This window comes from Pleurodeles waltl, chromosome 3_2 (genome assembly GCF_031143425.1).
Source record: "Pleurodeles waltl isolate 20211129_DDA chromosome 3_2, aPleWal1.hap1.20221129, whole genome shotgun sequence".
In the NCBI taxonomy this organism is placed as follows: domain Eukaryota; kingdom Metazoa; phylum Chordata; class Amphibia; order Caudata; family Salamandridae; genus Pleurodeles; species Pleurodeles waltl.
Genome location: NC_090441.1, coordinates 149,423,049 through 149,435,939, shown reverse-complemented (window position 1 = coordinate 149,435,939; position 12,891 = coordinate 149,423,049). Strand labels below are relative to the sequence as shown.

At 46.8% G+C, this 12,891-nt stretch overlaps 1 protein-coding gene across 4 annotated transcripts in view; it reads left to right on the top strand.

Annotated features, from left to right (window-relative positions):
• RAP1GAP2 (RAP1 GTPase activating protein 2) overlaps positions 1-12,891 on the top strand; it is a 793,228-nt gene that overhangs the window by 500,091 nt on the left and 280,246 nt on the right. The window lies entirely within an intron of this gene.

Here is a 12,891-nt window from a genome sequence, read left to right as displayed (position 1 = left end):
ATGGCATCTTCCAAGTGTGGCTCAGGGATGTGGCACTGCAGTGGACAAACTTTGTGCTTTTTCTAACTGCAGCAGAGGATGAAGTCACCAGCACACATCAGAGAGGTGGTTGGAACTGTCATAGGAGTTGGGCGCTCGCAGTCAAAGGTTAAAGGAGGTAGGAGATCATCACTGGACAGCACAGCTTATGGTTCTGGCATCGCAGAACTTGTTAATTGCTTCGGGACAGCTTGTGAGAATAGCAGGGGGCGCTCAAAATGCCGCCTCAATGCGGGGCCCTCATCAGTGTTTGGAAGCTCCTAATACCTGGAGGTGAGTCCCGACTGATCCAGGACTGGTGCTCATTTTAAAGCCCAGCTGAGACCATGGGACTGATGAAGGCAGGGCCGGCTTTAGGGCAGTGCAACCGGTGCGGCTGCCCTGGGCGCTGACCTGGAATGGGGGCGCACTGATCTCAGGGTGGTGCTGTGTTTAGCCATAACCTATAATTAGAGTACAATTTAAAAGAACCAGCTGGAATGTTGCTAGGGCGTCTAGCTTTCAGGCATCAATGAACATGTCAAGATGATTCTTGCGATTAATGTTCCTGCTAGAGAGTGAGGTGGAGTTTTGTCCAGCGGCAGATTTGACTTTCCATACAGTAGCACAGAGGGTTAATATGCCTACTGCAAAGAGCAGATCTGTATTTTATGTGGCTAACTGAGTGGATTGAAGCACATCCAATGTATCTGAGACAGGTGCTATGGAGAGATGAGGGACACCTTTGCCGGGTGGTAGAGAGGGAATCCGAGGAGAAGGTCACGGGGCAAAAAAAATTGTTCCACCCAGCGCCACCGGCGATAAAACCAGCCCTATATGAAGGAGATGTGCTTGGAGGTGCCTACGGAGGAATTCTGTTGAGTTAAGCAGCACAAAATGGTTCTGCTCACATAGCGACAGCAGATTAAAAAGAGGAGGGCACTGCAAGCCTGAAAAGAAATTGAAGATAGACAGACTGGATTCCTTCCAACCCCAGGTGGAGTTAACAAAGGGAGTAGTGGAGAAGACGGTGAGGTACCTGCAGGAGAGACCTTGCTGAAGAACAATGGAGATGAATATGATGGTGGCATTGGATACAATTTAAAAGTAGCTTTTCAAGGTTGAGGAAGCCGCAGTGGTGGTAGTTGCTAGGTTGCTGGTTTTGGAAATTAGTGTCAGGAATGGACTTGTGTCAAAGAAGTGGGCTCAAACCCACTGCAGCTGGAGAGCCAAGTGGATCGAACTGAAAAAGGAATAATCTGTAAGGTAACTTTAGTAACATGCCTGTAGTGACCCTGTCGGTTTTAGAGTAGGCTTTGGTGGAATTGAAATTAATCTGTAGTAATATGTATAGTTTTTGGAACTTCACTTTTGCTTGTTATGTAAAATTTATGAAAATATGCAATACAGCATTTTCCCTAACCATGTGCCATTTGTGGCAAACATTTACAGTGAATACACAAGAACAGAAAGCAGTGGCTGTTATTTGCTGTGCTTTAATTTGTTTTGCATTTTTGTGCATTCCTATTCCCCTGCCTTTACACTTCGGGGCTGGCTGTTTCATTGGCTTCAACTTCATGGTGGTTCCAAATTATAATACATGCCCAAAAAATGTATTCTCTGCTTATGTGCACTTCCAGGAGAAAACATTCTATTTTGTTTGGAATGCAAAATATTCTTCCACTATTGCTATTCTACTAGAAAGCCCATTTCAGCATGCCCCATTAGGCTCCCTGTGCTCAAACACATATCATCTTCTGTGGGTACCAAAGTATCCTGCATCAATCCATGTTCTGATCATCCAATCAGCTTGGACCATACCACTGAAACCCCCCACCCTTTCCAATTGAGCTTGAAAATGGCACCCTCCTCCTTTTCTCATTCAACTCTTTCCTCAGAGGCCGCCTGCTCAGACGTGAAACCCCCCAGAGTCGACAACTTCTCCCCGATCACCTCTGACCCCCCTCCCACAACTTTCACAAATATTGTAGGCTGGTGGTTCTTAAACTTTTTGCTTCTTTGGACCCCTACCGAATCCTCAACGGAATCAATGAACCCCCACTGAGTCATTATTGGAAGGTGGGGATCCCTGACCTTGGCAAATTCTATGATTTAAGCTTCAAAACAATATACAGCAAGCATTTGCAATGCAACGGGTCTCACATTTGCTCGAGTTAGAACTATTAGCTTTATAAACTCCTAACCGGACTTTTCCTGCCACAAAAATAGAAAGAAAAAAATGAGTGCCATCGCGCTATGTAAAACACAGCTCAATCAAGCTGAAATTGAAAACCAAAAAAAACCGGGCGTGATTGCTCTTTGTAAAACCCAGCGCGATTGCGCTGCGTGTGAAATAAAAAGATAAAGTAGTGCAGAAACCAGGCTGAAAACATCGAGCCTCGGACGTTTTCAGTGGTTGGCCAGTGCGCTCAAGGAGGGCTAAACACCGGAAAAGGCGTGACGTATGCATGCCTTTCATTAATGAAAGCAAGCAGATTTTAAAAGGCAAGCCCACGAACAATGAAAATGACAGGCGTCACATGGGGGTGGTTACAAGCCCAAAGAGAGATTACAACAGGGACGGAGCGCTTGTGTGCTCAACCCTAAAAAGTACAAAAACATTCCAAATGCAAATGCTCAAATATTTAAATATTTTGTTTAATTCACTATCAAGTATAGAAAATGTTTTCACATTTACAATTTTTACTTTTTTATTTCTATACACTATTTTCATTTTAATATTATTTCATTTTGTAACATAGTCGTGAACTCCCTAAGTAGGACTCACATACCAGTGGTTCCTGGACCACAGATGAAGAACACTGGCTTATGTGGTCACTCTTTCGCCACGCCTATGTGTATATGTATCTGTAGAAAATTGAGTTACTAATAGAGGAGCGTAAAACCCTACTCCAGCAGAAACCACATCTTTTTTCAATGTGAAACACAAGCAAACCCCAGATTAGCCTCTTCTTAACCATCTGGTAGCTTGGCTTGGCTTGGCTTGGCACAAAGCAATCAGTCTAAACTTAAAGGCAATGTGTAATATATTTATGCAGCACTTCAAACAGTAATACTGTGAAGCACAACACAAAAAAATCCAACACCAATTATTTTTTTTTATTAAAATATAATACATTATTTACAATCAAAATTACATAAATCCAATTAGTAGAACTGGAGATAAGCAATTTTAAAGATTTCAGTGCAAACAGTGCTAAGAAATCCAAAGTGGCAACTGTGGTTATCTGGTCACACCAGAGTGGGACAAAGTCACAGGTTCAGGCCGTCCACAGTGCATACGGGCTAGGTACAGGGACCAAGTTATTTCTACTGAACAAAGTACCTTAAATCTGGGTTGCAGATCGCTTCCAGGTCCTGTGCAGAGGATGTGTCATGCAGCGGCAATTCTGATGGGATGCGGAGCTGTAATGTAAGGTCCTGTGTCGAGATGTGTTCCTCAGAAACAGCTCTGAGGAGCTGCGGGGTGATGCTTCACACTGTGTCAGTTCTGCCGGGGACCACATTTGGGCTGGCAGGACACTTTCAGGACCACTTCCAAGAATCCAGGATTGAGGTGGCCCCACCTGGAAGGGGGCAAGATTCACCGCAGCCAGAGTACAGGTGCTGAATTAAAGGTGGTTGGCGTTGTTTGGTCCATGAGACTCTGATCAGGAGGTCAGCCAACTAGCCCCTGGTGTCAATCTGGTAGTCCTAAATTCAAGATGCAGGTCCAGTCCTTCTCACTCAGGCAGCAAAGCAGTAGCACAGCAGTCCTTCTGAGTCTTCTACAGGTCTAGATGTGTACTGAAAGGTTGGGTCTGGGGGTCCAATATTTATACCTGGTGCCCACTTTGAAGTAATAGAAGTTCCTAGAGGCTTCCACCCCCAGAGGTGTCAAACCCTTTATCAATGTACTTAAGCAAAGTCTTTGTGATGTGCAAGTGTGGTAGGTGGCAGCTCTGCCCCCCTATCAAGTCAGAGATGGCCCATCCTACTAACACCTATTCCCCCTTTGCCTCACTGTTTGGGAGCAATACACAAAGACCATCTGTCAGCTACACCTAGTCACATGGTACAGGATGAAAGCTGCAGGCACCTAATGGTTAGGATAAGTAAATAACAACTTTCTAAACGTGGCATTTTCAGAACTATCATGCAAAATCCAACTTCAACATTAAAGAGTGTTAAAAATTACAATTTTTTTGACAGCAAATGCTATATTTCTACCTGGTCCCAGTTGAAAGTTACCACTTATTATGTTTAATAGGGGAAGTCAATGTTACCCTATGGGAGAGGTAGGCCTCACAGAAGCGGAAAACTAATTTAGGAGTTCATCACTACCAGGACATGTAAAACTTAAAGGTACATGTGTAACCTTTTAAATACACTGCATAGGGCCTAGCTTAGGAGTGATTTAAATGTATTTAAAAAAGGGAGGTTTAGGTCTGGAAAGAGGTTTCTATTGCCATGTTGAAATGTTAGTTTAAACTGCACACAGAGGCTTCAATGGCAGGCCTGAGACATGTTGAGAGGATTACTTTAGCGGGTGGCACAATAAGTGCAGCAGGATCTCTAGCAGCATTTAATTTACAGGCCCTGGGTATAAGTAGAACCACTATGCTAAGATTAGATTAAATATGCCAGTTGGTTATAAGCCAATTTGCCATGTTTAAAGGAGAAAGTACAAGCACTTTAGCACTGATTAGCAGTAGTTAAGCGTGCAGAGTCCTAAGACCAACAAAAACGAAGTCAGCAAAAAAAGGAGGATGGGAGGCAAAAAGTTGGTGGATATCCACACCAATGTCAGGTCCAACAGTAACATTTCTAATTTTGTTCAGTGTAGTATATTGTCTGTTTCCATTTCACAGCTCACAAATCATGGGCATGTCCAGTGTGTGTGACTCCTCCCCTTCCAGTGTAATGCCTTTCTGTTAGAAATGCATCTGTTTTCACCACCCAGCCTTGCCTTGGGACTGGCCTTCTGCCCAGAAGAAACTGCACACCTGTGCCACCGGGTGAACAGTAATTAACAGAACGCTTTTGAAAGCAAATGCACCAAATTTATTTAATGTTCTACACAGAAGAATTGTAGAAGGAAAAGGACATTGTACTTATATTTTGAAACTTCTCTCATGTGGATCTGCCCTGTTCCTTCTTGGGACCAGGGGGCAGATTGCACATGGTTTGCTTTTGTGTGTGAAAATGTGCAAGGGCTGTGTTACCCCCTATTTCACTATATTTAGTGCTAATTTGTATAGGGTTTTTAATGCACTATTACTTTTCAAAGTAGCTTTTTTTAGCTAAAATATGACTTATTAAGGTGAGTTTCATAATAAGCTCCACATTGGCATAAACTCTTTACTTGTATTAAGTTGGTTTTTTAAATAAAAAATAAAAAACAGAAAAATCTTGTCAAACAGAAGGTGAGCTGTTAGACTTGGCATCCTTGGCATGGTATCCCCTAACATTTTGCTTCTGCTTCCCAGGTTGTTGATGTGTGCTGGACTCTGTTTTTTGCTGTTTTACATACTCTGGGCACTTTAACACTGCTAACCAGTGCTAAAGTGCAGGTGCTCCTGAGTAAAATGTGTGTGTAATTGGCTATCCATTATTTGCATATTTGATTTATTAGTAAAACCCTAGTAAAGTGCACTAGAGGTGCCCAGGGCCTGTGAATCAAATGCTACTAGTGGGCCTGCAGCACGGATTGTGACACCCACATTAGTAGCCCTGTAAACATGGCTCAGGCCTGCCACTGCAGTGTCTGTGTGTGCAGTTTTAAACTGCCAATCCGACTTGGCAAATGTACCCTCTTGCCAGGCCTAAACCTTCCCTTTTTATACATGAAAAGCACCCCTGAGGTAGGCCCTCGGTAGCCCATGGGCAGGGTGCAGTGAATGTTAAAGGTGGGACATGTACTGATGTGTTTTACATATCCTAACAGTGAAATACAGTTAAATTCAGTTTTCACTGTTGCAAGGCCTACCTCTGTCATAGGTTAACATGGGGGCTGACTTTAAATATTATTAAAGTACAGATTCCCTTTGAGAGCAGATAGAAATATGGAGTTTGGGATCTCTGGACTCACAATTTAAAAAAAAGATCTTTTAGTGAAGTTGGTTTTTAGATTGTTAGTTAGTTTGAAAATGCCACTTTTAGATAGTAGGTGTTTTCTTACTTGAGCCATTCTATCACTCTGCATGTTTGTGGATTCCTTGTCTGGGTCAGTTTGACAGTTGGGCTGTTTGTGCATCTCCTCTAGACAGTGACAAAAAGGGTGCTGAGGTGTAGCCTGCATATCCTTATGAGCAATATGTGCTAAGGTGGAGGGAGGAGTGGTCACTTAGAACTGATTGGGCTGTGCCTGCCCTCTCACAATGCCATTTCTAACCACCTGGTGTGTGTCTCGGGCCTGGCGTGGGCAAGGTAGGATCTTGTAAACAAGAGAGACTTCCCTTTGAAGTTTGCCAACTTCAAAGGCAGAAAGGGGTATAAGTATTGGACCCAGACCCCCTGAAAATGAGATTACCTCAAGGATTTAAGAGGAACCTCTGCCTGGAGGAGAGCTGGGGAGAAGTGCTGCCCTGGCTTGTGACTGTACTTTGTTGGGCTATCCTGCAGTTGCTGCTTCTGCCTGTGCAAAGGAACAGAGACTGGACTTTGTTGTGTATTACTGCTTGAGAGGTATCTCCAAGGGCTTGGAGTAGAGCTTGCCTCCTGTTTTGAAGCCTCAGGGACAGCAAAGGCTTCCCCATCCAGTTTTGAGTCTGCATGCTGTGCACTCTAGCGTGCCAGAGGGTTCAATTCCAGTTCCTAGGCCCCTGGAAGTGAATTTCTGGTGAAATCCAGTCTAACGCCGCCAGACGCTGCTGTGTGACTTCGCTAAGGTCGCTGCCCCTTGCAAACTGCTCCGCCGCCTGACCTGAAGCTGTGGAGAAGAGCGATGACTCCAATGACTCCACAGGCCTCGCATTGCAGCAGCCGCAGATCCCGCACGACCTCGCTCAGATCGGAGTGTCGTACGTCCGATGTCCGTGATATCCGATGCCATTGCTGCGCCTGCGGCCATGGGATGTCATCGCAACCCCGTAAGGTTGCCCCGCAGCATCATGACTTCACTGGACTTTGTGTCTGCCAGAACCAAGGGACCGACACCTCGCAACCGACACCACCTCACCTCCACCGCTCTGCAGTAAGGACCTGACGCCTCTTCGCGATGCCTCTCCTCCTCTGCCCCATAGCACCGGAACTGCATCGGATCCAGTGACGCCTCGCTCCCCGACTCCGTGCGCCGGCCTGTTTTCTACTTGCTTTACAAAGGTACTGTACCTGGGGGTCTGCACGACTCCTTAAACAGCGCTAGTGGTGTCTCATTGTGGGGAACGACTCTGTCAGAACGTTGCTTAATACCAACTTGCAGCATTTGTGCCTCTAGGCACTATTTTTGTGTTTTTAAGTACTAAGATCATATTTTTAATGGTGTATTGTGGATTTTTATCGTATTTGGTCTTGTTTATTTAGATCAAATATTTACTATTTTTCTAAACTGGTGTGGTGTCCATTGTGTAGTGTTTACTGTATCACTGTGTGTGTTGGTGCAAATACTTCACACATTTCTTCTGAGTTAAACCTGCCTGCTCGTGCCAAGCTACCAAGGAGGTGGGCCGAGGTTAACTGAGTGTGATTCTCCTTTGCCCTGACTAAAGTGAGGGTCCTTGCTTGGACAGGGGGTAACCTGACTGCCAACCAAAACCCCATTTCTAACATGGGCAATGTTAGAAATTGGGTCTTTGGTTGACAGTCAGGTTACCCCATGTTCAAGCAAGGACCCTCACTCTAGTCAGGGTAAAAGAGAATCACCCTCAGCTAACCCCTGCTTACCCCCTTGGTAGCTTGGCAGAGCAGTAGGCTTAACTTCAGAGTGCTAGGTGTAAAGTATTTGTACCAACACACACAGTAACTTAATGAAATCACTACAAAAAAACACAACACAGGTTTAGCAAAATAGGAAATATTTATCTAAACAAAACAAGACCAAAATGACAAAAATCCACAATACACAAGTCAAGTTATCAATTAAAAAGCAAAAAGAGTCTTTATGTAGTTTAAAACACACACTAACACTGTTAGCGTGAAAATGTACCTGGGTGCATCAAAAATAACCCCGCACGGGCAAGTGTGTGTCAAAAAGGGCTTGTGATGCGTTGATTTCACTCACAAGCGAGACCTTGCATCATTTCTCCTTTCGTCGGGTCAGGCGCGCCGTTTCTTCGCTCCGCAAGAGAGCGATGCATCGATCCGGTCAGCACTCTCAGGTCCGGGCAGGCTCTGCGTTGTTTTTACACGCCAGCAGTGTTTGCATCGGAAATCCAGCCGCATGATGATCCGAAAGCCACGCAGCGCAGGTTGTGATCTCCAGCCTCCGTCAGCAATGCTGTGCGTTGTTTCTCCTGCTCCATGTGTTGATTCTACGGGCACGTTTCCGGCGAGTGTCGTTTTTTAGCTGCGGAGCCGGCAGCACATCGTTTCTTCAGCCGCAGATCGGAGTCACGTCAATCTTTTACCCGCACGGCACTCTGTGCATGGATTTCCTCCCCTTAGGCTGCCATCTTCTCCTTTCAGGGTCCCAGGAACTGGATGGGCACCACAGGGCAGAGTAGGAGGCTCTCCAGAGACTCCAGGTGCTGGCAGAGAGAAGTCTTTGCTGTCCCTGAGACTTCAAACAACAGGAGGCAAGCTCTAAATCAAGGCCTTGGAGATTTCTTCTCAAGATGGAAGGCACACAAAGTCCAGTCTTTGCCCTCTTACTCTGGCAGAAGCAGCAACTGCAGGATAGCTCCACAAAGCACAGTCACAGACAGGACAGCTCTTCTTCCTCAGCTCTTCAGCTCTTCTCCAGGCAGAGGTTCCTCTTGGTTTCCAGAAGTGTTCTAAAGTCTGTGGTTTTGGGTGCCCTTCTTATACCCAATTTCTCCTTTGAAGTAGGCCTACTTCAAAGTAAAGTCTCTTTTGAATGTGAAATCCTGCCTTGCCCAGGCCAAGCCCCAGACACTCACCATGGGGTTGGAGACTGCATTGTGTGAGGGCAGACACAGCCCTTTCAGGTGTGAGTGACCACTCCTCCCCTCCCTCCTAGCACAGATGGCTCATCAGGATATGCAGGCTACATCCCAGCTCCCTTTGTGTCACTGTCTAGTGTGAGGTGCAACCAGCCCAACTGTCAAACTGACCCAGACAGGGAATCCACAAACAGGCAGAGTCACAGAAATGGTATAAGCAAGAAAATGCCCACTTTCTAAAAGTGGCATTTTCAAACACACAGGTGGTCATTCTGACCTCGGCGGTCTTTTTTGTAGACCGCTGAGGGACCGCCAGTGCTGGCGGTCTTCCGCACGGGCCATTACGACCGTTGGCAGCGCTCCACCCGTTTCCGGACGAAGAGCCGCCAACAACCATACTGGCGGCAGGCGGGGAAGTGGAGGTAGCTCCACCTCCACCGCCACGCCAACAGAACACCGCCCAGCGAATCACGACTTGTGATTCGCTGTGGCGGTGTTCTGTTGGCGTGGCGGTGTCGGCGGAGCTGCCCCCATGGGTCCCGTTCCCTCCCGGAGGATCACCGGAACAGGTAAGGTGATCGTCCGTTAGGGAAAGGGGGTGGGGGGGTGTTGTGGGTTGTGTGCGTGCATGGGGGCGTGCGTGTATGTGTGTATGTTGAGAGTGCGTGCATGAATGCGGGGGTGTGTGTGTATGTTGAGAGTGCGTGCATGAATGTGGGGGGTGTGAGTGTATGTTGAGAGTGCGTGCATGAATGCGGGGGGTGTGTGTGTATGTTGAGAGTGCGTGCATGAATGCGGGGCGTGTGTATGTGCATGAATGCATGCGTGTCTATGTGTATGTCTGTGTACATGTTGGGGATCGGGGTGGGGTGGGGGGTCCTGTAACCTTTTGGGGGTGGCAGGGGTGGTGGGGGGGTAGGGGAGGGAGTTGGGGTGGGGGAGACCCCTATCAGTGCCAGGGAAGGGATTCCCTGGCACTGATAGTGCTTACCGCCATGGATTTCATGGCGGTCCCAAACTGCATGAAATCCATGGCGGTAAGCCGGGGGTCAGGCGGGTTGGAATACCGCCGGCGGTATGTGACGACCGCCGGGCTGGAGACCCAGGTCTCCAGCCCGGCGGTCGTTACCGCCGTGGCGGTCGGAACGGTTAAGTGGCGGCTGGCCATGGCGGTAACCGCCATGGTCAGAATGTCAGAAAAAAGACCGCCAGCCTGTTGGCGGTCTTACTGCCGCTTCACCGCCGACCGCCACGGTCGGAATGACCGCCACAATCTTAAAATCAACTTTACTAAAAGATGTATTTCTAAATTGTGAGCTCAGAGATCCCAAACTCCACATGTCCATCCGCTCCCAAAGGGAATCAACACTTTAATCAGATTTAAAGGTCACCCCCATGTCAACCTATGAGAGGGACAGGCCTTGCAACAGTGAAAAACAAATTTAGCAATATTTCACTGTCAGGACGGCGGTAAGCTGGCGGTAACACCGCCAACAGGCTGGCGGTCTTCCGCCAGCTATTATGACCGTGGCACTTTAGCCACGGCCATACCACCGGCCCCTCCAACATACCGCCAGGCTTCTTCCTGGCAGTCTTAATCCCCAACCGCCAGCCTGTCTACGGTAGTAAACACCGCCATGGAGAGGCTGGCGATAAGGGATATTTGGGGTGCCCCTGGGGGCCCCTGCACTGCACCATGCACTTGGAAAATGATGTGATTGTTTCATGCACATGTTCATGCTTTTTACTTTGGTTTACCTCTATTTGGCATGGGCAGTGCAGGGGCCCCCAGGCACAGCCCCATTGCGCATTTCACTGCCTGAATTTCGGGCAGTGAAATGCGCGACTGGTGCTGCTGCACCCGCTGTACATCAACATTGCCGCCGGCTCTATTACGAGCTGGCGGCAATGTTGATGTGACTTTTCCACTGGGCCAGCAGACGGAAACGCTGTTTCCGTCCCTGGGCCAGCGGAAAAGTCATATTAGGGAGCCAGATATACCGCCAGCACTGGCGTATACTGGCGCCCGCAGCTTCGGTGGTCTTTTTAAAAGACGGCCGAAGTTGTAATGAGGGCCTATATGTCCTACTTTAACCATACACTGCACCCTGCCCTTGGGACTACCTAGGGCCTAACTTAGGGGTGTCTGACATATAAGAAAAGGGAGGGGTTCGGCCTGGCAAGTGAGTACACATGCCAAGTTGAATTTACAGTTAAAACTGCACACACAGACACTGCAGTGGCAGGTCTGAGACATAATTACAGAGCTACGTATGTGGGTGGCACAACCAGTGCTGCAGGCCCACTAGTAGCATTTGATTTACAGGCACTGGCACCTCTAGTGCACTTTACTAGGGACTTACTAGTAAATCAAATATGCCAATCATAGATAAGCCAATTACATACACATTTTGTTAAGGAGCACTTGCACTTTAGCACTGGTAAACTGGTAAAGTGGTAAAGTGCCAAGAGTAGCAAAAACAGCAAAATCAGAGTCCAGCACACATCAACAACCTGGGAAACAGGCAAAAAGTTTAGGGAGACCACGCCAAGGATGAAAAGTCTAACATGCAAAATATGCTCTGCACACATTATCAGATTAGTAGCCACACCTACTACATGTCATTTAGGGGTTGCCAGGGGTAGCAGCTGCGACCCTGCTTGCCCCTTGCAACCCCTGGTACTGCCTATGCGACTCCTGACCTAAGAGAATGGCAAAATCAATATGAGTAAAACTGGGGCAGATCGTCCCCTCCACCCTACTTGTTTTCTGTCAATTTTGTTTATTTCACTAATAAAGAATAATATTACATTATTAATAAAAAGTGGAGTACAATTAGATAGAATATGAGCTTCCCTAGGAGCGAAGGTAAGTGAAAAATGCTTATAAATGTATGAAGGTTTGTGTGAGTGCTTGCAGATTTCCTTATGTGAGAAAAAGTGGGTGTATGTGTAAGCGTGTGTGTGAGTGAATGTCAAAGGGCGTGTGATGTCTCTTTCGCGACCCCTGGCATTTTGGTGAAACTACGTTCATGCTAGTTACAGAACAAAGTGGGGCTAAAACAAAACCCCAGAACAGTTCAGTGCACTCAACAAAACAGAGCTCACAAGGCATTTCGAGGAGTACCAAAGAGCAAGCGAAAGCTAATGCTTAGTTTGACCAGATAATTGAATTTGGCGCCCACCAACACACTCTTAATTGGGGACCACACTAAAAATCAGTAAACTTTGACCCTGAACATCAGAGAGAACGACAGTGAAGGGGATGAGAAAGAGGAAGAGAAAGATGGAAAACTATGACAAAGGAAAGAGGGAATGAAAAAGAACCTGCAAGAGTGAGATAAAGAAGCACGGAGTGTCTGATAGTGGATTAAACAGGCATAAGGTGGAGCAAAACCTAGACCTGAGTTGGTATTCAGCAACTCAAAACTTTCAGCAGGCTCTTGGGAAACCTGGGCGCTAGCACTTGCTATTTTACAAATTAAGCACTGGCAAAAGGTAACAACTGCCACTACCTCTAATTGACATCCCTGCTTAGGGCACATTAGCAGGTTCCTTCGAGAGGTCCAGTACAGTGGAGTTTAACCCTCCCATGTGATTTCTAAAGGGAGCAGTCCAAGCACTGTTTAGACTTCCAGCACTCCCTACTCCTCCTCCTGCCTGGATCCACCCACTCCAGGGAGTGTTCCTTCCTCAGTCTAGATTTTCCTCAGGACTCAAGCTTTTCAAAGCCTTTCTTTATAACTTTCTCCAAATTCCCATGTTTTCAAGCTGTAAATGTGTTATTCTGTTCTTTAGCAATTTGTATTTT